At 36.4% G+C, this 24,710-nt stretch overlaps 1 long non-coding RNA gene across 1 annotated transcript; it reads right to left on the bottom strand.

The window, feature by feature from the left end:
• Nucleotides 1–430: 430 nt before the first annotated feature.
• LOC121066076 lies at nucleotides 431–9,592 on the bottom strand. Its single transcript, XR_005817492.1, has 3 exons — nucleotides 9,488–9,592; nucleotides 7,944–8,027; nucleotides 431–1,177 (listed from the first exon to the last, which is right to left on the bottom strand). It is a non-coding gene; the product is annotated as an uncharacterized LOC121066076 (long non-coding RNA).
• Nucleotides 9,593–24,710: the final 15,118 nt, after the last annotated feature.

Here is a 24,710-nt window from a genome sequence, read left to right as displayed (position 1 = left end):
TGCTTTTTCATTTGTGGTACTATGCTGCAGAAGATAAGTTCATTGGTTGCTTTGCTTATCTCCTGCTCTTCTTCATCTTACTTCTTTATTCTTTGGTAAATGTTAATTTGTAACTTTTTGAGGGTCATTTCTAACCAAACTGTACTAGTGAGTGCCACTCAGTCCTCCATTAGTGTTCCCACTGCCATGAAACATGATTCAAACAGCCACAAAGGGACTTTTCGCTTACCGATGCCATCTCCCATAGAGCGTTCAAAATTTGTGTTACATATGAATAATGATTTAAACAGCACCAGTAAACAGCATTCAGTCTGCACACAGACATATATCAAAGTACAAGTGATATACTTGGACAGTTTTAAAAACTTTCATCAGTATTCTATAACAGTAAAACAGATGGCTGTATACCACCTGTGGCACAATATTATATAAAAAAATAAATGTCCTTCACCTCTTACAACCTTTCAAAATATTTGTATTTTGCTTTTCTAGTGTATCTTAAATTCAAAAGGTGTAGTTTCATTTGTATTACTTCAATTTTGGCCTTCAGATTAGAACATGATTAAAATAAAAAATAATCAAATGTATGGCACGGCAGTTTCTTTAAACATTTGGTTATGTTCAAGAGTAATTTAATCTGATCATATCTGATTCACCACCAACAAACACACACACCAAAAGACCTAAATCCCACACTGACATGACCTTTGCCTTGGTAATATAATAGGTCACTCTATTTTCACCCACCAATATAATATAAGCAACCTGAAAAAAGTTTAAATGGTTATAGGGTTGCATATTTAATTCAGTGACATTAAACTTGATAAAGTGCTGCACTGTGGCTGAGTAAACAGTAAAGATACATGTTTTCTTCAATATACTATGGGCCCACATATGAATAATGAAGGCGTTTATCCTGTCCAGATTGTGAATAATGAGGGCACTTATCCCATCCATGGAGTGCTGCTCCACCACTGCACTCCCATCTGGAAATCCCACGCCTTGAATCTGTACAAACATCATGGACCTGCACTTGGCAACAAGCCAGCTTCTAATCGTGCAGGCATTTTGCATTGTTATCCCACAGCATCACAGCATGTCAGCCTGTTCAGGGATACGATGCACCAGTGCTTGAATAGCTGTGGGATGGCTCAGAGTGAAGCAAGCCAAGACAGTCCTGGGGAGAGACGGGGGAAAGGTGTTTACAATACACAAACATATCTCTTACTTTTTATCCCCAGTAAAGAGAGTTTAGTTCCCTCGTGAATTTTTGGCTCCAGAAACATTACATACTAAAAGCAATGGCTTGATATCACTTTCTGTTATGCCCACACTGAATAAAACAGTTAAGTCTACCTGGATGTTTTGCTTGCTATTTATTACATACAGCCAGTTCAGCAAAAGTTTCATGACCCTACCAGACCAGGGAGCTGAGCTATGTATGTGATAAATGCTCACACATTTTGCTCTGCCCTACATGGGTCACATTGGCTATTGCACAGGCATTTTAAAACTTTCTAAAGACTTCCAGTAAATCAACTGGTGATTTCCAGTGCCCAAAGAAGTTTACATTTATTGGTTTTGATACAGAATAAAGGCCCCTGCTTATCATTTTTAACTTCTCTTTTTTGATCCATTAACACCACAGTTGCACTATGAGATCAAGACTAGCCATCAAAGCAAAGTACAAACCTACTGCCAAGTTCCCAGGATTTTTATGTTTTTCGTTCTCTACAAGGTCAATTTTAAGTTGAGGATTAAGTTGATATAGGAGTTCTGCAGCTTGTGTTTCTGGGGTCACTTTTAAAAGATATATCAAAATTACTATTGCTATTATTATTATCATTACTATTACTGTTAAGAATTCCTAGCACACTTCATTTTTAAGAGTTCTGATAGTCTAGAGAGAAAGTTTTGGGTCTGACTCTTGATTGTACTTGCCTTGTATCTCCATTATCAAGAGTTATTGTGGATCTACACAAGAAAAGGCTAACATAAGGACTTTCCAATGCCACAGCAAAACATTTCACATAATAAAATAACTGTGCAAACAGTTTCAAATGCAGAAGGAGGTCAGAAAGTATTTGGCTTTTTACCAGTTCAATTTGTGGATGCAAAACTGATGATATTTCAACTCTTTGCAGTTAAAATTTTTGCTATTGTTAACAGTTTTGTGTGCCCAATATTAATCCGTTTCACTGGGCAGTAAAGCAACCTCATCAGATTCAGAATAAGATGAAATCCAAGGAAAATTCTAACACTCCCACCCCAATCCACTGTTCTATTAGCCCTTTCCCTGGCCTTTGTGATAGACTGAAAATGAGCAATGAGATTAAGGAGTGAAATAGAGTAGATGCAGACATTCATTTGCCTCTCTATTGAACCACTAAGATTTCATTGAAGAGAAAAAAATCACTTTTCACATCTGTTAAAAAGTTGACCTATATAAAACAAGTAGTACATTAGTTTCACATGTATAATTGAAGATCAAAATCTAGAGAAGCACGTTAGAAATTAATCAAGTACTTTTAGAAGCCTATGTGTAGCTGTTTGGAGCAGAATTTGTCTCCAAAGTGGAAAACCTAAATAAGCAGGATAGAATTCCAAAATTGGTATTTAAGCTGTAGGAGCAACTTACATATTTGGCACCTCTGTTCTCACTACTGAGAACATGAGTCCACATGGCTACCTTGAAGAAGACAAACCAGTTTTAAACTGCTGAAGTTAGAGTCTAAACATTGATTTCATCCTTAGAGTGAAAATCTTCACTGAAAATATTTACAGATTTCAACCCTGCTAATTTTTTTTCCATTTATTGTTTTAAGAGAGCTAATATTTTGTTATGGGATTTAAGTACAGCAGCCTTTTGACCTTGCTTGGTTCACTGAAGAGGTGGCAGGAAAGCCACCTCTTTATTTTCCCTTCAATTTGCTGCAAGCAGTTTTGTAGGGATACATTTTCAAAGGCTAGTATTTTGGATGCACCTGCCGACACTCATGTGGGCTTACTAAGATTGTAGTTTTATACAAATGGAGTTGCACAATTCCTCATCTGTGTGTCCTAATAACAAAATGCTCTTCCTTTCCCTTATCTGGCAAAAACTCTCTCTTCATCCCGTTTATTTGAATGCTGACTCCGCAAAGGGATCTAAGCCCAGAAGCTGCTGACCATGCCTTGGAAACCTTCAATAAGATCCAGTGCCTGAATATGTGGCAGGAATTCCAGTAGTGCTTACTCAGGCAAATAAGGCATTTTGTATCTCATGCAAGCATGGCTAAGTGTATAGCTATCCAAATATACACACATAAATATTTGCTATAAATGTGCATGTGAATTTAATATTTATAACTTTTGGGTGCTAGAATGAAAACCCCACTTAAAAAAAAAAAAAAAGTTACTCTAAGGGATACATTTTCCATCTTTCATGTACCATATTCACTTCAGGAAGTTCAATTATTATCTCCAGAGAGTGTTTTTGTTGGTTTTCACTGCTATACATTGTGACTAGAAAAGTCACAGCTATTAGGACTTAAATAAAATAATATTATTTGGATTTAGTTACTCAAGCAACAAGTCAGTGACTTCTAAGTGGGTGTTAAAGTATGACAGAGTACACTTTTATGTTATATACCTTTTTCCAAGCCAAGGACACATCCAAAGTCCTGTATCTAGGAAGAAATAACAGCATGTAACAACAAAGGCTTGGCACTGATGGGACAGAAAGCTTTGCAGAGGAGGAGCTAGGGGTGTTGGTGAACATGACACAGCAGTATATGTCTGCAGGGATGAGAGACAGTCACATACTGTGCTGCATTAGCAAGAGTATAGCAAGCAGGACAAGATGAGTGATTGTTCTCTTGTGTTCAGCACTTGTGAAACTACATTTGGAGTACTGTGTCCAGCTTGGGCTCCCTAGTGTGAGAAAGACATTGACAAACTGGAACAAGTCTGTTGGAAGGCCACCAAGGTGATGAGGGAACTGGAGCTCCAACAAAAAGGAACTAATAAAATGGAGGTTGTTCAACCCTAAGAGAATGAGGTTAAAGGTGGGAATACTGTAGTTGCCTTTGACTACCTGTCTTATGGTTACAGAGAAGACAGAGTGAAAGATACACCATGGCCTTACAAGATTCAATAGACATAAGCTGCAAGAGGACTTCCAATTGTAGATAAGAAAAAAGCAACAAGTTGCCTAAGAAAAGTTGTCAAATCCCCATTGTTGTTGTTTATCCTGGCCGGCAGCTAAGCACCACACAGCCATTCGCTCACCCTCCCCCCTCCCTCTCTGGGATGGGGGAGACAAATGGGAAAGTGAAGCCTGTGAGTTGAGATAAAGACAGTTTATTAAGACAGGAAAATAATAATAATAATGATAATAGTACTACTAATAATAATGTGTACGAAACAAGTGATGCACAGTGCAATTGTTCACCACCCGCTGACCGATGCCCAGCCTATACCCAAGCGGCCGGCCCTCCCATCCCAGCTAGCCACCCCTATATATTGTTTAGCATGATGTCAGATGGTATGGAATACCCTTTTGGCCAGTTTGGGTCAGCTGTCCCAAACTGTCAGTCAGCTGTTGGGAGGTCTGTCCCCTCCCAGCTCCTGCTGCACCCCTAGCCTGCCTGCTGGCAGGACAGAGTGAGAAGCTGGAAAGTCCTTGGCTTAGTGTAAGCACTGCTCTGCAACAATTAACACATCAGCATGTTATCAACAGTCTTCTCATCCTAATCCAAAACATAGCACCCTACCAGCTACTAGGAGGAAAATTAACTCTATCCTAGCTGAAACCAGGACATCCATCCTTGAAGATATCCAAAACTTTGCTGGATAAGCCCTGAGCAAGCTTGTCTAACTGTGAAGCTGTGACCTCCAGAATTCCCAAAATGATTCTGCCCCCTCCTCCCTATAAACACATAACTAATAACAACTACAAACACAAGAGCTTTATTACTTTATTTCATCAGCTCTGTTCTCTCATCTTCATGAGGAGAATGTGTGAATTCAGGTAAATTATGGCACTACAAAAACATTCTTCATCACAACCCTTCCATGACGTACAGAGAGCCAGCAGTTCCACAACACAAAATAGAAGATAAAGCGGAAGTTAGGTGACATGGCTACATTGCCAGTAGACGAAGCTGAATGGAATCATACAATGAAAGGGGTTTACTCTGAAAATTACAGTCATCAAAATACTTTCTGATATTTGCCAGCCAGGCAAAATTTTGATGAAAAAAATAGGTTGAGTTCTATTAGAAACTGTTTAAAATTTTGCTAGCTCAGCTACTGGACTCCCAAGGTTTCCTTATGCCACTGGACTCATAGTGGATGTGCAGACCAAGGAACACTGCTCCAAGCCCTGCTGCTGACCAAAGCCCAATATCCTCCTAGGCCACCTAGCAATCAAGTATGCTGTGAGAAATAGGGCTAAATCAGCAGTCCAAACTCAGCATTGTTTCAGCTTATCAGAGTAAAATGTTCCCATTGGAAATAGGAAAAAAAATAATAATAATTCCCTGTGAATTTTCCCTAAGTAGTGATTCCTGCAGAATTCTACCTTGAAAGAAATTCCAACTTTCTCTCAGCTGTCTTTCACCTCAGACACATGTTTACATGGATTTATTCCAGTATTGCAGGCTACTGTGTAGCTCCAGGCTTTGAGCATCTCAACAGCCAGCTGTGGGTGAGAAGACTGTGAAATATATTTCACATTAATGTACGTGAAATTATTGGTGTCTCTCAGCCCTTTTATTTATGAAATTTTGTTTGATGGTTTTGTCTGATGGTTTTGTGGGAGACCTTTTAAGTGACACAATAAGCATCATGATTAGTTTACACTGTTCAGCAGTTACCAGGAAGGACAAAGGAAAGAAAAAAAAAGTTAATAACTTTAACATATTCAGGATTCAAGGTTGCAAATATATTGGGCTCAAAGGCATGCATCTTTATGTAGGATCTAGGATTAAATTCAGCATTCCTTCAGTCTGTTTAACCTTACTTTTAAATAGCATTTCTTTCATTAAATATCTCTCTTACTCTGTTATTGGAAGATTATTTTTCAGACTGAGGACCTCCACAAGTAAATGAAAAATAGCTCCATTTCCTTCATGAAATAATTCCCCAAGGAAGGGCTGTTTGTGATAAAGATAGTTAATGCAGAAATCTTATGTGAAAAGCCCTGGGAACAGTTATTTAATCTTTTAACTTTTACCTTCAGTTGCATCAAGAAAGACAAACACCTTTTTTTCTTTCATGGAAACCAAAGTCCATAAATTGTTATAGTAAAGTTCATACTGCTGAGATGGACAACCTCACATAGTGTCATCTAGTTCATTACTCAGAGATTTTAGCTGATTGTGACCATAACACCTCAGAAAAGCTCATCTGTGGTCTTTTTCTTTCCATAAACATCATTCAATTTAAAGTGGATGACCAACAAATGGTGAGAATTTCTGTTTCACTATACTAGCATAATGATTTTACTCCTCATTGTATGCCTTGGGGAATTCTTGATTACCTTGATCTTGTAGCTTCTTACACTGAAAGCAATAACTGTTGTAGTCATTTATTATTATTGATTATAACAGCTTCATTCTTCTCATGACAGGTAAAATAAAAGTTGTACATGCTTATGACTTTGTCTGTGTTACTTTGGTTTGATGGTTTGAAGGACGATGGGTCTTTGGAATCTTGGTCTTTAAGTCAAAGAACAGTTTGGGAGTTTGTTAGAATAATTAAGAATTATAAAATTATTCCTCTGCAGTCTATCACTCATGGCTACAAAAATCTTCTGGAAACAGACTGGAAGAATTTAGTATCAGGTATTCAAGAAATTTATTTCCTTTTTTTTGATGCCACATTAAAATCCAAATCTTTAACAATCTCTTTCTTTCTCTCCCTCTCTTTTTTCTCTTTTTTTTCTCTCTCTTTTTTTTTTTTCTCCAGACATTCATTAATTCTTCTTTGCTTAAGAAAGTCTGCAATTTCCAGAGGATAAACTTAGGCTTTTAAGACTGGACTGGTGAATATGAATTGCCACCAGTTTAATTCAAGTTAACCCTTCCAACTTCTATTCCTCTGTCTTACCACAGAGATTCCACTTGAGGCTGTACTAGTTTTTTACTTCCCCTTTGGGAGAAAAATAATATTTATTTCTTATATTAGGTAATAGGAGAAATATTAGAAGGAATGGTCCAAAATGGACACTCAGAATAAGATTTAAAATATTATTTAAAATTCTGATAAATTGGATTGTAGAGAGAAATTAATTCTGGTACATAACAGTTACGTTAAAAACAACACAAAACACAAAAGTAGACACGTGCTCATGGATCATTTTCCACTGTATATTTGCATACAAGCAGTACATGTCATGAAGTAGAAAGGCTGAGGCTCATCCGCAGTTTTAAACCTATGCTACTGCAGTGTTCCTGATCGCAGGCTTATCAGCACTACAGAAGACATTTAAGAAATGGGATTTACATGTGCCTGGCTCTTGAGCCTGTTACTTCCGTCAGTTATAAGTGCTGCAGTGTTCATGCCTCTTCAAGAACTAATGGTTAAGAAAGCAAAAGTAGCAGAACTGAAGGAAGAAAATTTAACTGTGCCTTTCCTAAGGATACCAATGTGAATAATTGCAGCTCTTACTCTTATTTTGTCGTACAAAAGCCCAAAATATCAATACACACTTTTTCATGTCTTTGCTGTTGTAGAAGGGAAAGGACTTACAAATTTTCTCAAAGCCTCACAGAAGCAATTTTAGATATTATCTGCAGACTCCCTCCATTGCTATTTTTTTGATAAATGCTGTGTTATGCTAAAGGTCGGTTACATATTAGATTTACCTGATGTTGACTGGATGAATTGTTTCACTCTGTTTCCTAAACATTAATTAATTCACTACTGGAAGCTAGAGCAAATAGTCAGCTACTACCTACCAGAAAGCAGTTTACATGAAACAACTTGCTTTGAATTCCTCTTTGATATCATCCTTCCAGAAATAATGACTTTGGTGGAACATCCTGAGGGAAAAAAAAAAAAAAAAAAAAAAAAAAGGACAGTAACTTACAACTAATAATTTTTCAAACACACTTTAAATCCTCAGTTTCCACTTGACTCATGTTTGTAATACGCCTCTTCAGATGTTTGGTTTGCACAAACATTTTAGTAGACCAGTTTACTGGGAAGAATGCTTTAGTGAGATGGTTTTCAAGAAGGTTTTAAAATTATTGGGGGAACCAGCTGAAATAGGAAACATTATCTATTTCATTACAGCCTAAATTAAAAACATTTAGTATCTACTCTTTTCAAGCAGAAGAAAATATTCTAACCTGTAATGTTAGTATGATCAGTTTGGATGCTCAACTTTCAACTGAGTTCTGTCATAAGCAAGCAGCAAAGCAGATGAGTCTCTATTTACAGGGATTTTAAGCCTCAGACAAAAAAAATAATGTGAAGAACATTTTGTTCTGTTCAAAAGTAAAATGCAAACAGGAAGGGAAGAAATTAATGGAACAAATTCTGAGTTTCAAGTGACCCTTTTCCTAGTGATAAACATGCCACAGTTTAAAATGCTATCATCAAAGAACGTCAAGCTTTCTGAAGACAATTATTCAATTATTTTCTCTGCATAGACACAGTTTTAGTATCTGATACAAGGTCAGGACTGTTCAAGTAGAAACCTGTGCCAAACTAATGTGCTGATTTTGCATATTAAGCAGCATTAAAAACAGCTGATGTTTTAGTGCAGAAGTTAGCCCTCAATGTGTAAAATCTACACTAAATTGATACTTAATTGTTTTAAATGAGCAGATGTCTGATATTCATTGACTTGATTAACTTCTATTGTACCTGGGCACCATATAATGCCAGTAAAGTTATTGAAATTGAATTAACTTTGACTTTTCATGGTACATTATCCCTTTGATGACTCTAGATCATGGTTTGATTTAATGCTCCTGGTGATCAGAGAGACTAAAAGTTAAAGCACGCCATATGTGATCAGAGTTAAGGAAGACTTTAGGAGGGAGTTTTGTTAACAAAATAAAAGCTTTGTAATTGTAATCCATCTCAAAAAAACAAAGGGGAGGTGGGGGGGAGGGGATTCTGAAGAAAGACACCTATCCCATTGCACTTTGGCAAGGTACCAAAGTGCTAACATTTGCTGTATGGATTTTTAATTTTTCAGCAAAAAATCTCAATTTTATTTCCATTTGCTTCCATATTTCCACTGGAGTTGTTTTCAAGAAAAAAAAAGGTAGGTTGTTGAGGCAAAATGTAAGAGAAACTTTTGCCACAAAATTTTGCAACTCACCTATGAAAATCTCCCATAGCTACTGGGAAAAGATACAGTAGAGAAGGCTCCAAGTTCTTAGTCTGTTAACTTCAGCCACATCATGGTTGGTTTGTTGTTGTTGTTTGTTTTGCTTTGCCTTTTTTTTTTTTTTTAAACTATTTTTATTAAGACAATACTTTTACTCACCTTCATCCACCACCAAAATTTACTCATGGCATTGTGATCTAAGAGAGAGAATCAAAACCCAGAAATTATTCCTCTTTGTGGTCTTCCCTCTGGCAACAATTTCCTTAAGAAAAAAAAAAAAAAAAAAGGCAACAAAAATAAATTGCAATAACTTGTAATGTGATTTAGCATGTGGTAGAGCCTTTTCCACCTTCAGAAATGTATGATTTCTTACGGTTAAAAAATATCAGTACTCTGAAATACAGGATAAAGCCTTTTTCCAACTCTTTGCTGTCATATTTGAGGGAAGAAAATACATGACACATGGCCAACAGGAGATAATTCACATTAAGCACATTTGAAAAACAGAAAATTCATTTAAATGCCTAATTACAGAAAACATTTTTAGGTATCCCTGACTGAAACAACATGTATTTAAGATTTGTTTTCTTTTTTTTTAAGATTTGTTTGTATTTAAGATTTGTTTTTAAGATTTGCTTTTTTGTAAGATTTGTTTTCAAATAGATAAATGGTGGATGAGAGGATATATTAAACTTGCACTGTAGGACATCTGAATTTGTAAAAAAATTATATAGTGTTAGATGGAGCACGTGAATTCAGTTTTAGTGATCCGGTAGGAAGATGATGTCTGTTGATTATATATGTTTTTGACTCTATAAGATTTTAAAGAGTTACTTTAAAGAGTTTAGAGATTTTTAACTTTTCCTTTGTTGCATAACAAGGACACTCACATTGGCTACTTCTATATTTAAGAAGATTTAGATTAAATATTTAACTAAATACTAGTTACTGAGCAGCAAGAAACATAAAAATCCCTGCAGATTTTAATATACACCAAATGTGGCATATGGTATGCAATTAAAATAGTTGCTTAACATTTACAGTTTTAAGAACACTTAAAACTTTATTACTCTAGTGTTTTGTTTGTTTGTTTGTTTGTTTTCTCTCCTTGAGAGGAGGGGTAATTCAGTGAAATCCAGCTCTCACCTAATAAGCTACTTTGCTAGAAAGCTTCTTGTGCTGTTTGAAATCAGGCAATGTCTATGATTTTGATCTATCAGCTAGTGAAATTATGTGAGGAACAAAGAAACGGGACATGTATACTTCAGTTAAAATAGACTAGATGAAGGTGAAATTCTAACCTTACTGACCATTGTTATGCTAGTTTATGCTGCTGATTGCCAGAAGAGTCCTTGGCATGACTTTGGCCCCAGACTATGAATCCTCTCCCACACAGCTCATGTGCAGTGCTCAGGATGTTGCATGGACCTAATCTTAATAGGCAGCTTGAATGCAACAGTGCAGAGGAATCCCAAGGAATTCTTGATTTATGGGTACAGTCAAAGCCATTGAAGTCAGTGATTAAACTCCCATTAAGTTCAGGATAGCCAGGATTTTATCGAGAACTTTTTGTTTCTAAGGAGCAAATCTACATGATAGAGCTCATTAGTCCTCATAAATTGACACTTTGTGGTTGGTCAGTGTAAACTGTGGTGTTCAATGTATATACTTCCTTACAGGCCACAGAAGGGCATTATAAATGGTTGTTTTATTTACTCTCTTAGAACTCCTCCTAGAACTTTTTTTGGGAAAAAAAGAATCATCATTGTTTTAAGTCCACAAGACCATGATTACTAGCTGTTTTTGTTTTCAAAGGAAGTACTGTGCCTTAAAATAGATTTATTTTTTTTTAATGGCATGTCACTAACATTTTTTGAAGTGTTTTCTGCTTTCTTAAATGTGCTATTGAAACTTATTAAGCTGTCAAAAGTATAAATAATATGTTAACAAGTAACATGATCTTGCTGTAAATCAGTATTTCAAAGTAACTGATCTCAGAGCCATGCAATTGTCTGTATACATTTTGCTCTGATATTTTGTCCTCTCTGTCTGCACAGTGCACTGCATCTTACTGCTCCAAGACGCATTTAAATGCTTTACGCACGATGTAATCTGACCTAGGAAGCTGGACACAGAAACATAGGAAGAATGGAGTAAGTACTTCCAAGGTAGCACTTTTGGTTTTCCTGTAATTTCAACCAAGAGTCAACATTCTCTACATGAAGCAGTATGATTCACAAAAGAGTCATTCAATCAAAAACCAATGTGCTCTTAATAGTTTTGACTGAAGACTTTCAGTAAACCCTGATGTTAAGTTAAATGGTGTCAAGAACGATGAACCTATATCAAGATTAGACCTTTCACAGTCAAATATCCCGAGGTACTCTACTTGTTTGCTGGAAGGATTGTATTCTTTGACTACAGACAGAACCACAATTGAATTTTTGTCTACATCAGGAAAATACTTCTCAGGTTTAGTTTCATTAGGAGTGAAATTGCTTGTCAGATATATTAAGATCGAATACTGGGTCATACTTATGTATGTTATTTCTATTGATCAAATGATCTATCTTCCATTTGCTCATGCATTCCCAATGTGAAAGAACAACAAACATCTGGAACAGTTTTCAAACTATTTGATGTAACCATTTTCAAAAGAAAACTGGCTGAATAAAATAATTATTCAATCAATTGAAATTGGAGTTTATTAGTAACAGCTGACTGCTGTATTTCTGGCTTAGCTGGAAGCACTTCTGTGATCCCTGCTACCTAATGGTTTTCAATAGATGCTGTAAACACAAAACATATATTATTTGTAAACAGTGTGCCCTTTGCTATTTTGAATATGTAAATAGCTTTAGTACTAGCAGGTTTTTAAAGGTTAGACTACTCTCTAATTTATATTTCCCTGTATCCTTCCAGGAAGTTATAAAGACAGAAAGTTTAGATAGTGGTTATGGCAGCACCAAAGGCTGATGAGTGTGTCATGTCATGGCTTTCCATGGCTTGGCTGGGACATGTGTGATGGTCGCTAAAAAGTCCTTCTAGCCACATCTACTGAGTTTCCTTCCTCTGAAAATTCAGGAGTGGGATGGTACACAGTAAGCTCTCACCAAAGACTCAGAAGCCTGGAAGGCCCTTTTGTCCAGATATTTAGAGTAGACACCACTGTTTCCTGAACTTTCAGTGCTGCTTTTAAAGACGCACAAAAGATTAAATTGTTCAGATGCAACAGGGAGAGAAAAAGAATCAAAAAAGAAGTAGTATATGTTAGGCAGGAAACAGTGTAGTTTTGAAGGAATTTTCATCATTTACTACTGTCCAAAGCACTTTATGCAATTTATTTAAAAAACAGAAAAATAATAATCCTAAACTACTTCATGTGAAAAGTCTTGAAGGTATTGCTTGAGATTTTCTCACATAGACCTCCCAGAGGTCCATGGAAATTACAGACAGTACCAGTTCCTTCCTTTAGCCAACATATTCATCACATATTCGGCCAAGCACATCAGGGTAATTTGGGGTCTTGGCTACATAAAGGAAAATGAAGTTGGATGCTTCATATAAATGAGTCAGTTTTTCCCCAGTTGACTATGTGACTGTCTCAGAAAACCCTGATCATGGTCAGTTAACTCTGCAAAGTATCTTGTGTGCTTGAATGCCTATTTACCTTTCAAACACTAGGCCAATATCATGAAACCAGATGGAAATTCTTTGAAAATTGAGTTCGGGATGGAGCTACTCCAAAGCCAGTACCCAGTGAACTAGAAGTTCAGGAAAAAAGAGAACCAATTGAATAACATTTTTCCAAATCTGGTGTGCCTAACAAAATTAATTCAATATTCCATCTGATCTTCGTATACATGTTCTTTGTACTTTCTATCTTTTATTAATTAAAAGCAAACAACAAATTTGTCAACCTACTAGTAAAGGAAAAAGATATTACATTGCCTACTACTTCTTCTCATGAAGTAGGTTCTTCACACTTACTCTGTTATCAAAATGCAACAGCATAGATTGTTCTACTTGTAAAAGATATGTAACAATACAAGAAAATAATATCTCTCTTCCTTATATTTTACTCTTCATTGTTTTATATTTTCTGACCCACCTATATTTCTCAAAACTTCTTTATGAAGGAATATTTAAAACTATTATAATTTACTAAATAAACATTTTAATATTATATGCATATGTACATATATTCATTCTTTCTTTTGATCCTCCTCACAGCATTTTTACAGTATTAAGAGCTGTACAAAAGTATGAGTTGTGGCATTAGGTAAGCCTCTCTTCTGGTTCTCGTTTGGGCTTTGGTGTTCATTTCTGTGTTTCTAATATAAACCAAAGATAGCAGAAATATGAGATAGGTGTTTTTGATGTCTGTATATAAAATCTCATCCTATATGAAATCACTAGATGAACAGCTATTCTAGTAGACGCATTAACAGGCAAAAGAAACATACTTATTGCTAACAGGCAAGTCTGCCTCTGTACAGATAGCACATAAGTAAGGGCTTGTTTTTGTGCACTGAGGAAAACAAAACAAGGAGCAAAGCCTAAAATAAACTTATGGCAGTACTGTGATCCTTCTACCAGAAGAAGTTTTAAATGCAAACTTCGGGTATGAGCAATAGTCATTATGGAAGATATATGGAGGTGGAGATCATCTTCCTATATATCGGTATATGTCTCACATTATTCCCATATTATTATGTAGGAAATGTAAGAGGCACAATGGTCTTTCTTAGTACAGTTGTGCTAAGAAAACTCAAGGAACAGAAAAAACACATCACTAAATAATGAATCAGTGCTGCCACTCTGTAGGACAATTCATTCAGAGCTGAAGTCTTAATATAGGTACTCTGAACTGACTTTTACAGGAGCTAATACAAGCCTTTAGCCTATCTAGTCTGCAGCTGGTCTTTGTGAATACTTTTCTCCTTAATCGTTAAAATAACACATTTCCCAGATCATCTTGCAACTTTATCACCATCATTGCTCCTAGCCACTGAAGTGCATTTGTGGCCATCTCCAATGGACTTCCCTTTGCTTCTGAAGTAGATGTATAACATATACTGATGACGTGTGTCTGAAGCCTGCAACTTTCTTGTGAATGTTGGCAACAGCACCAGTGTTCAAACATTATAAATCTGTGTGCTAGACTTTATAGAACAGAACACTCAAAAATGATCACAGTAATGTGGGCCAATTTTGGCTATGGTTTTGATTAAAAGTTTGATAGAAACCTCAGAAAAATGACAACATGCTTCCATAGATAAGCTCTGCAACGTTTATATTCCACTCCACTGCACTGAGCTCGTACAGAATGTATTTGCTTTTCCTGGCCACAGTTTAAGTGCTCAATAAAGTTACATTCTATTATTAAGTGCTGACTCTTTTTCCCTAGATTAATGGGTTTTTGCTTGTCCATAGAGATGAAGTCTTTTGATGAGGATGGAATAAACTGTACTGAGTAACATCACAGATATTTTTGCCCTTTTTTGGTATAAGGAACACCAAAAAAAGAATGCACTTTGCAGATTGGTCGCCTAAGATTATTTCATTGTGTGCAATCTCTTATGAGTCTTCAGGAAAAATCAGAGCATTTTCCTAATGAAAATCATTAAATGTGCCTTTCATAAATGCCCGTGAAGTAGACTTGACACTGTAACTTGACCCACTAATGAAAATGAAAGGCTAGCTTGGAGTGTTCTGCAATGACAAAGAGCTGAACAAATTCAATTTTTCTTACCCTATCATTTTGCAAAGTCTGTGATTTCTAAATGATTAAATAATTTTATGTATTCATTTTGTACTGTTTAACTGATCACATACTATTAACAAACTATGAATCAAACATTCAAGACCTAGCTATTTATCTACATAGCCACTGTAACAGAATTCTGAACAGCATATAGCATATTAAATAGCTTGAGAGCAGTCTACTTAAATGCCCATTTTTGATTCACTACTATTACATGAATATCTTGTTGCCACGTGAACATATTGGAAATGATAGGACAGTGGCATTGTATTCTAGGCTTCACCACTGCATACTCTTTCCATATTTATTTATCATTTACATATCTGAAATAGTGATAGCATTAATACCCCCATTTACATTTAAGCCAGACATCGGTCATTATGCTTTTATTTCTTTCTTTAACAAGAGGAATTGCACATAAATATAAAACAGACACTGCTGCAAGAATACTGGCAAAGCAGCAAATATGATTCCATATTTGGAGAAACTCTCGATAGGGAAAAATACATGTTGGCAATGTTGTTTGATTTACATTTTAAGTGTGGGCTTGAGGATACACGCTCAGTGTAAACATAACTTTCGTGAAGGAATGTTCTCAGAAATAAATCTGAAGGTCGTGTCCTATTCCTTCTCTCAATATTCTGACTGAATACTGGACTTTTCTGGAAGACAATGCACAAGCACAACAAATACCTCCCAAAAAACCTAAAAGAGCTAAATCATTCAGGTACACATACCCACAAAATGAAAGTATTTGTAAGAAAATATCTGCCACCATTGCATAGGATACACCATGTGGAAACCGTCACTTCTTACCTACTAGCCAGAAGATTGAGTGTGCTGATGATAAAGATGAGTATGAGGACATCCTATTCCCAGAGAAACCAGCATACACTACATCATGCGTCATTGAGACAGCAGCTTGTTTACAGCAGGAAGAGCATCTGTAACCAGCTATAGATACTGCACAGTATGACAGGTGCTTGGTAAGCACAGTGCACACCTCACAGTCCAAACTGTGGACCTCTTCTCCCTTCACCTGGCCCTTCTCATTACTACATCTATACCAGCCCTACCTGCGGCCAGAAAAAAAGCCTCACCTCTTCCAGTATTCATGTTGCAGCATGTTCCTATGTCCCAAGGAGTCTGGACTGACAGCACATCTCACAGAACTGAATAACAAAATTCACAATTACTTTAACAAAACTGGAACTTTAATCCTCTGAGTAGATCCTCAGCTAGACATTAGTCTCAACTAATGAAGACAATGAAGACCTGAAAGCAACTTTATCTGGGGGGAAAGACAGAGCAAGAGGCAACATTTCTCTACACACTTTTGTCAATATAGTTTCTTGTTTTAACTTTCCTTTCTTCTTCATGCTTGGTTTTACCACTGCAGAATGAACAGGAAAGGTGTTCACAGCTCAGCCTGCAGACCTTTGCCAGACTGTTTCACTGGATAATTTCTTCAAGTTCAGATTCTCCCACTACATGATCTTATACTGCTGGGGGGCCGGTGAATTCAATCCTCAGCAGTCATTCCTTTTGCCAGGTTGCCTTCCCACCACGGCTTTGACACCACTGGGGGCAGGTCCACTGAAGTATATTCTATCCCTACAAAAGGGGTCAGTGTTCCTTCCACAAATCAAAGTTAGTGCTGTTCATCAGCTCTAGCTCCTGTCAGCACAACCTCTCTCCCAGAAGCTACAAGCAGGATGTCCATAGTCCATGTTCACATGGAAGCTTCCACTGGAGTACATCCCACAATGGTATTTGTATGGTCTCTGCTTTATCGTTCCACAGGTAAAGACATCCTCTCCAGAGGGAAGATATTCACATGGATCCTGTTCCATAAAATACGCATTCAGAGGGCCCTTCAGTTTGATATCCTGGGTTGGCTGAAAGTTATCCTCCAAACAGCATGGGGTGATATTAGAGAGAGCCTTTGCAGAGCTCAGGCACAATGATGTGAGTCTCAGCAATGGTAAATATTTTGGCTCAAGTTCCCCAAGGCCTCATATGTCATATTTCCATCTGAATGACATAAGACTTGTGTTCATGTTTCTAATCTCCTAATCAAATTCATTCTGTTTGTCTGGATCATATCACAATATTTTGGTCTACAACAAGCAAACTCTTCAGTAACACTGAGCTTACTTCAGACACTTTTGTGGGGCCCCAGATAGGCTGAAGAATTGCTCTACAGTTACAGCAAATGGGGTTGTACCTGTGTTTGCTCCTGTGAAAAGGTTTAACAAAGTGGATTGAAAATATTATTGGAGAATGTGGGCTTTAATGATTTTTACCTGGTAGGGAGTTATTCATCTGAATGTTGTTTTATCATTTCAAATGTTACTTGTGGGAAGGGAATGTCACAGCTCGCCAAGAGCTACATTATGTCAGCTGCCATGCTCTATAAACAGATTACACACACCTTATATAAACAAACTGTGGTTAGCTAATTATCCTGAACAAAAATACACACAGAGAAGAAAATTCATTTCAAAATGATTAATTATATAAATTTTAGTTTCACTTCAGCAACATATTTCCAATATCCCCATGCGTAAGGTGCAGCTTAATAAAACTCCCTATAAGATTACCACCATTTAGTTGGTTTCACAAGTTCAGATTGTTGTACAGAATCATACCATGTTGTGAATTCAGTACTAACCACATTGTAAACTATGACCTAACTTGGCAGAGAGGATGTATATATTGTAAATAGATATTATGACAGGTGTATCAGCTAGTGCCAACAATCAACTTTTAAAAATATATAGTATCAAATGGTTCTGGCCATAAATAACCTGGAAAAAACGTAGATGGCTTATTAAAATATTCAGCAAAAATGTTTTATTCAGATGTTCTTTTCTTATTACCCATATCATCGAGTACCAAATTAGAAATAAAGTGCTGTCAGACCAATGCATTTTAGTCCTTTTTTTCCAGAAGCTATATGTAATATATGACAATAAATTGTTGTTAAAGAGAAGCTTTAAGAGCACTGTAATTACCTTTCTCAAGACAGTTCAATCAAAAACAGCGTATCTCTGCCTTGTGTATGTCTTCTTGTTATGAAGATCTTAAAATTTCAAGATCTGTTTTAACAGCACAAAGGTTGACACAAATATCTCCAAAAGAAAAAAAAAGTAGAATTTTCTCTAAAAGCAGGTTTAAAACATGACTGGTTGGACAACAAAATAGTTCCAGGTTCAGCAGGACCAAGATGCTCAATGGAAGAGACTGAAGAGATTAACCAGCAAGTTAATGATTTTAAATACATACTTCCTAATTCTAATGCACAGCGTTAAATACAGCAAACAACTTAACTGATGTTGATATAGCCTGTGAATGGTCCCCATATGTGGTTCCCAACTATGTGTATACTGGGTAGTATATTTATTCCAGTGGTAAATAAAATCTTAATTCAGCAACCCAGTGGTTTACCAATAGGGCATGTGTGGATATCCAGCTTTTAAGAAAAACATTCTTAGTGGCATTCATAGCCACATTACAAAACCCCGCAGACAGAAAGTCCCTCATGAATTTCCATTGGAATTCCAGCCTAATATGGAACTCATGGGATATAATAAGGATTTAATTTTTGACGTCTAAGGCAAAGCACTGGCTATGAACTGATAGAAGTTTTGCAAAAAAAGCACACAATTGATATCTTCAGTATATTGTCTAATATACTAGTATTACTTACTAGTCAGGTACTCCACCAATTTAGAAGAGTGTCATGTCTTAAAACTAATTGTATCAAGAAAAATGACAACATAATATGCTAAGGTCTTATTTTATTCCTGTTATAATTACTTGCCAATGCTCCATGCGTACATTTGTTTTAACTCTCATGAAAGCATTATGCAGGAGAACTAAAGCACTAAATATAATTTTGAAGTCCTGGAGATATTAGTTCTAAGAGTTTTTTTTTTTTTTTTTTTCACATTGTTATAAAACAAAGTAGTTGCAAATATGCAAGAAAACACAGGAGAATGAAAACAGAATATGTCCTTTGACTTCCAACGTCACGCTTAATGTACAAAACCTCATGAAAAAGAAGAGAAACTCACAACTGAGAAAAATCAATGTTAAGACTACCTGCATGTGGTACTTCCATAATCACATTCAAGAGACTGAAATAGAAGACAGTAATGTACTATTTTTCCTTCAAGGCCAATTGACTGGGCAGAGAAGACCGTTGCCCATCACTAACTTCACTACAGGTATCTTTTGCTCTAGAAGATCTCTGTTTGCTGCAGAAGTTGAAAAAAACACTTTTAACTTTCAAAGGGCATGGTGCAGTAAAGTTTGGGGAAAGATGGTTCTCATGGTAAGTTACATTTGTTCCTTCTGAACAGCTAGATTCAACCTGTCCCAAAGGTTCTAGGTGTTACTCAGCAAGGCATGTTATTCACTTTCATCATAGCTGTTTACTTGGTGGGAGCTGCTTATCCCTGTGTTCAAATTATGAGCCCAGAAATGGGTATCCAGAATGAATGGGTTACCTGCAATTAAAAATAATAATAATCCACCTTAGTATTTTAGTATTAATATTAATATTTTCTAGAAAACCCTGATAGATTTAGCCCTTTACTTCACAGTAATGGGAAAAACAAATTAAGGGGAAAAAAAAAAAGAGAGAGAGACAGAGAGACAGAGAGAAAGGGTAAAAAAAATAATTAACAAAACAAACACAAACAAAACAAAAACAAACAAGCAAAAAAACAAAAAACACTCACCTTAGAGTGATATGTTCTACAGAAAACTCCAGAAAAGGACTAGTGTGTTTTTTAGAAAAAAAAACAACAACAACAACAACAAAAACAGAAAGATGAGAAATGATTAAATATTTGCTTATTAAATTAATACTCTCTGCACTGAATGAGAAAGGGATCTTGCAGGAAAGAAGTACATGAGCACAGAAGTTAGACAATCTAAAAACAAATCACTGGAGGATTAAATTAATTTTGGAAAACAAACAAATGCACTTAGTTCTGGTATTTTTTAACTTACAACTTCATGAATTTGCACCCAAAGACAATGTCTTGTATGTGATTTACTTGCTGGGAGGTGGGGTTGGAGGTATGGTGATAAAAGGAAAACAAAACAAAACAACAACAACAAAAAAAACACTTCCTGTGAATTATTTAAAATTGTATTGTCAGGGTGAAAATTCCTCCATCCACAGCAGGAACTTCTGTCTGAGCTGCAACAGGTAACAGTAGTGTATTGTCAGTTTTTAAACATACCAAAAGGTACAAAGCCTGAAGTTTCATCAATAGGTAGCTTAGATTTCTGCTGCCAGCAGAGGAGTAGGGAGAGTACTTCCCAGGAACTGGGCAAGTTCCTTCTCTGTGACAGGCCTTTTTATCCTGCTGTTCCCAAACCTGCCCTCACTACTTTTTCCAAGTTCTCCATGTGAATTTATCTTCTCTTCCTACTTTAACTAACTAGATATTTGTTCTTCACTTCATCCCAAACTTTCAATGGCTGCTTAAGCGGTTTCCAAACAGAGAGGATATCCACAGGGTGCAAACACATTAAAATAGAAGTTTCAGATCTTATAATCTATTCCACGGTTATTTACAAATTATAGTGAGTTTTTGAGTCCTACAAGTTGGAGATCCCAGTTTCTCCTTTCCCTTCCCCTCAGTTGTGTACCCACAATAATGCCAGGCAGCAGTCATATGCCATCCATACTCCACTTACCATGTATCATCTGCTCCCCGGTCTGCCGTAACCTGAGGGCAAGGCTAACATGATGTACATAGGTCTGAAAAATACCTGAAGTAATCTGCTGTCTTGATGAAGAGGATGAAAGAAGTGAAATATGAGAAGTGAGGACAAAAACAACATGTATTTGTTAGAAGCTTTGGACACAGATGAAAAGGGTGAATATGCAGTTGAAATTTTCTAGAGAATAGGTTTAGGGCTTCAGCAGAACAGTAGAAGTAGGTGTTGATGCATGGTTCAAGATGTGTGACAGAAGGGTGGAGGGCATAAGGAGGAGGCTGATAGAGCAGTGGACTGGTTGCATAGCAAGTTACCTGTAAACTTGACTTGAAGTCTTGCATAGCAAGTTACCTGTAAACTTGACTTGAAGTCTTGCCCATACTTTAAGGAATAAATGCCTTCATGTTAATACAGAGACAGAGAATATTGTGCCATGCTTCTCTGTGAAGAGAGAAAGGCAGAGAGGTGAAGCTCCGCTATGGCAGGATTTCAGCTCGGGCATGCCTAACTCCCAAACATACTCCTTCTCACCCCACTGTGCATCTGCTTTTCATTCAGCATATTTTATTTACTGGGGGGTTTCCAACTAAACCATTTCATAAGGCTCTGATTATGCATTATCAAGCCAAGACAATCTGCCAGCTGCACCGTGTAACATGTCACTTTTCTCTGCACAAGAGGAAAGGAAAGAAAAGGTTTGAAATGGTTTTCTGTGAAAGATAGATACTCCCTTGTTTTGTGTCAGCATACTGTATGTTGGTCTTGTCCTGCAACAATTTCTCACCTAACTACTATATATACAAACAGTAATAATACCTGTCTATTTAAGTTTATTCATTCATGGTTTGTAAGAACAGCGCAGACCAATTTGACCATATGACCTCCTGCATAAGAGGCTGTACTAAATCCTTCATCTAACCACGTATTCACATTTCTAGCTACTTTGCCCTACTAAAGCATCAACCCTTTCTCCTGCTGTTAAACTTCTACAGTAGACATAGTGTGACTTTTAATGTTATCCGGGACCTGTTAAAGGGTTAAACTACAACCTTCTCCATAAAAATGGGGAAATCTCTAAGCAACTGACAAAAATCTTCTTAGGAATTGTTATGTTCAGCAGCAACAGCTGAAAGCATTTAGTTTATGAGCCAGTATTCATCTTCAAAGACTTCATTCTGCCCAGAAAAGAAAGAACAAGAGATCAATTAAGATCTCATCCAGTGTGCTAGTGACAGTGGGAAACGTACCTCACACAAGTAATAAGATCTTGGAAGACATCATAAGCAAACCAAGGTCTGATTTTCACTTTCTTACCTTTCATAGACTATAAGATGCTGCTTCAGGCTGAAATGACCAATTTAGGGAAATGTGAAAAAAAAAAGAGAAGTTTTGAGGGCTTGGATGTGAAAAAGGAAATTATATGCAAGGGACTGTGTTCATCATTATTTAGTACACATTGTCCAGGTGATAGATGGCCAGTCCTTTTACTTAGTGTGATGTCATTCCCATGTAAATCCTGTAGCGCATGGAGTAGGAAAACTGCTTGTGGTGTATTTCCCTATACAATCCTCAAAGCAACTCCATCAAACTGTCATTTTTACTTTAAACATGGAATTAATTATAAGATTATGAGATTTCATAGCAAGGGCTATAAAACTACTGTTTATTCATCTGAAAATGCTTAATTAGGTTTATGTATAACAGGTTTTCACATTTTGTTTAGAATATTCCATTATGTTCCATGAAGAAATACAGCTCCCTTAGACGTGGGCCTAAGCATAAGTCTGGGAGCCATACTTGAATATTCCTGAAGAAGAAAGTTTCTCTGATCTCAGGCCAGCTTGGCTCACTACAAAGGTACAGATGAAGATTCTTACAGTGGTGAGAATTTCCTCTGACTTCCAAAAAGAGAGCTGATATAAACTCCTCTATAATTTTGATGGTAGTCAGGAGCTGTTTTTCTGCATAGAGAGTAATGGGAACAGCCTTTCATTCCACTGGTTTTCTACGTCAAACTCAGAATATTTGCAAAGATGGGTTGTATTTTTTGGGGGGTCCATTTTATGGTCACTGTAAATTCTGCGTCCCAAGGTCTTGAGACTAAAAGCTCTGATGTAAGAAAATGTATAACATGTAACAGCAGTCCTTATAAATCTTAGCTGCACACAAAAGAGCAAAGAAAATAGAGACAGCGAACAGACTTTAAGACCAGAGAAATAAAAGAAAGTTTATTTAGAGGAAACTTACTAGCAGGCTGGTTTGACTTGCATGACATTTGCAATCAGTAAAGAGGTCATGTTATGTGAGGTGAATACAGAGAAATATTTCTCCAGGGGGAGAGAATGTTTTGTAGGACTTTCTCGTGACTCTAAAAGTGGCACTTACTGTGAAGCAAGGCACGCATCATCCAATTACAATTCCAAAGGTACTTACAAAGAGTGACAGTAAACAGCCCAGTAGAGCAGAATTCACTAATGTACATATTGGGTAAATTCTGCTTGTTTGCAGATTTTTAAAATTATTTTTAGTAAATAATTTACTGTGAACTGTTGTCCTCTCTGGTTCACTGTGCAAATATACAAATATAAATATGCTGGACAAGATGCTTTTTCAGTCCCAGTGCATTCAGCGTGTTTTAGTAGCTCAAAATATAGATGCAGCTACCATAATAGTCTAGTTTTGAATACATCATTTGATTTTTCTTGTATGGCAACAATTCAGGAACAACATAGTTAATAAGCTGCATACAAGTCTTCATACAGTTTTCAGTTATGTTCTACAGACTTTAGGAGATACATGAAAATTGAAAAGATTGAAATATTTTGGAGAATACTGTTCACAGTTCTCACACTTACTACAAGCCAGAGCCTTTGCAGTAAGTCAGTTCTGACAAACTGCAAAGCAGCTTTTCACAGTATCCTCTTACAAGGAATAAAGTTATGAGCTCATCTTTGAGAGAAGAAAAAGAAAGAAAAAGAAAGAAAGAAAGAAAGAAAGAAAGAAAGAAAGAAAGAAAGAAAGAAAGAAAGAAAGAAAGAAAGAAAGAGAGAAAGAAGAAAGAAAGAAAGAGAGAAAGAAGAAAGAAAGAGAGAAAGAGAGAGAAAGAGAAAGAGAGAAAGAGAGAAAGAGAAAGAAAGAGAGAAAGAGAAAGAAAAAGAAAAAAAAGAGAAAGAAAGAGAAAGAAAGAGAAAGAAAAAGAAAGAAAGAAAGAAAGAAAGAAAGAAAGAAAGAAAGAAAGAAAGAAAGAAAGAAAGAGAAAAAGAGAAAAAGAGAAAAAGAGAAAAAGAGAAAAAGAATGAGATATAATTGTACAAAGGACTGGTTTGAACTATATTAGTTAACAGAAAGTTAATTCCAGAGCCTCTGGTTTTGCAGACACACTTAGATCTCAGTTTGGTCTTATAAATCAGGAAAGTGGTTAACAGTTTCCAGCTGATCCTAAAAAACAAGATCACTTTCAAAAGAAAATTTTACTATGGAACTTTTGAAAGAAGTGACACCCACAGCTCCCACTTCAGCAATTCTTCTGTAAGAGACCACCATTGCATCTTATTTCTGCATGTAAGTACATACAAAATTGTATTTCTGCTTTGTTATGAACATGTTTACACAGTCATGAAAGTATGGGGGAATTACAGATGTGAAAGTCCCACTCAGTGCAGGTGCATTACAGTCAGGCCTTTTCCTTATAATGGCATGATTCATCTCATTTAAGACACAGAAATGAAGACAAAAACCACAGGCACCAATGTGCTACATTTCAGTATCCTGTGTATAATCCCTACAGGAAGAATGCCTGCACAGTTTACAAAACCTTCTTCTTTTTTATCCATTCTAAACTTCCTGAGTGTAATTTTATTAAATATGAGCAAC

The sequence above is a fragment of the Cygnus olor genome, chromosome 2 (genome assembly GCF_009769625.2).
Source record: "Cygnus olor isolate bCygOlo1 chromosome 2, bCygOlo1.pri.v2, whole genome shotgun sequence".
NCBI classification, from domain to species: domain Eukaryota; kingdom Metazoa; phylum Chordata; class Aves; order Anseriformes; family Anatidae; genus Cygnus; species Cygnus olor.
The sequence above is the reverse complement of the archived record's forward strand: the minus strand, read 5'-3'. Positions and strand labels throughout refer to the sequence as shown.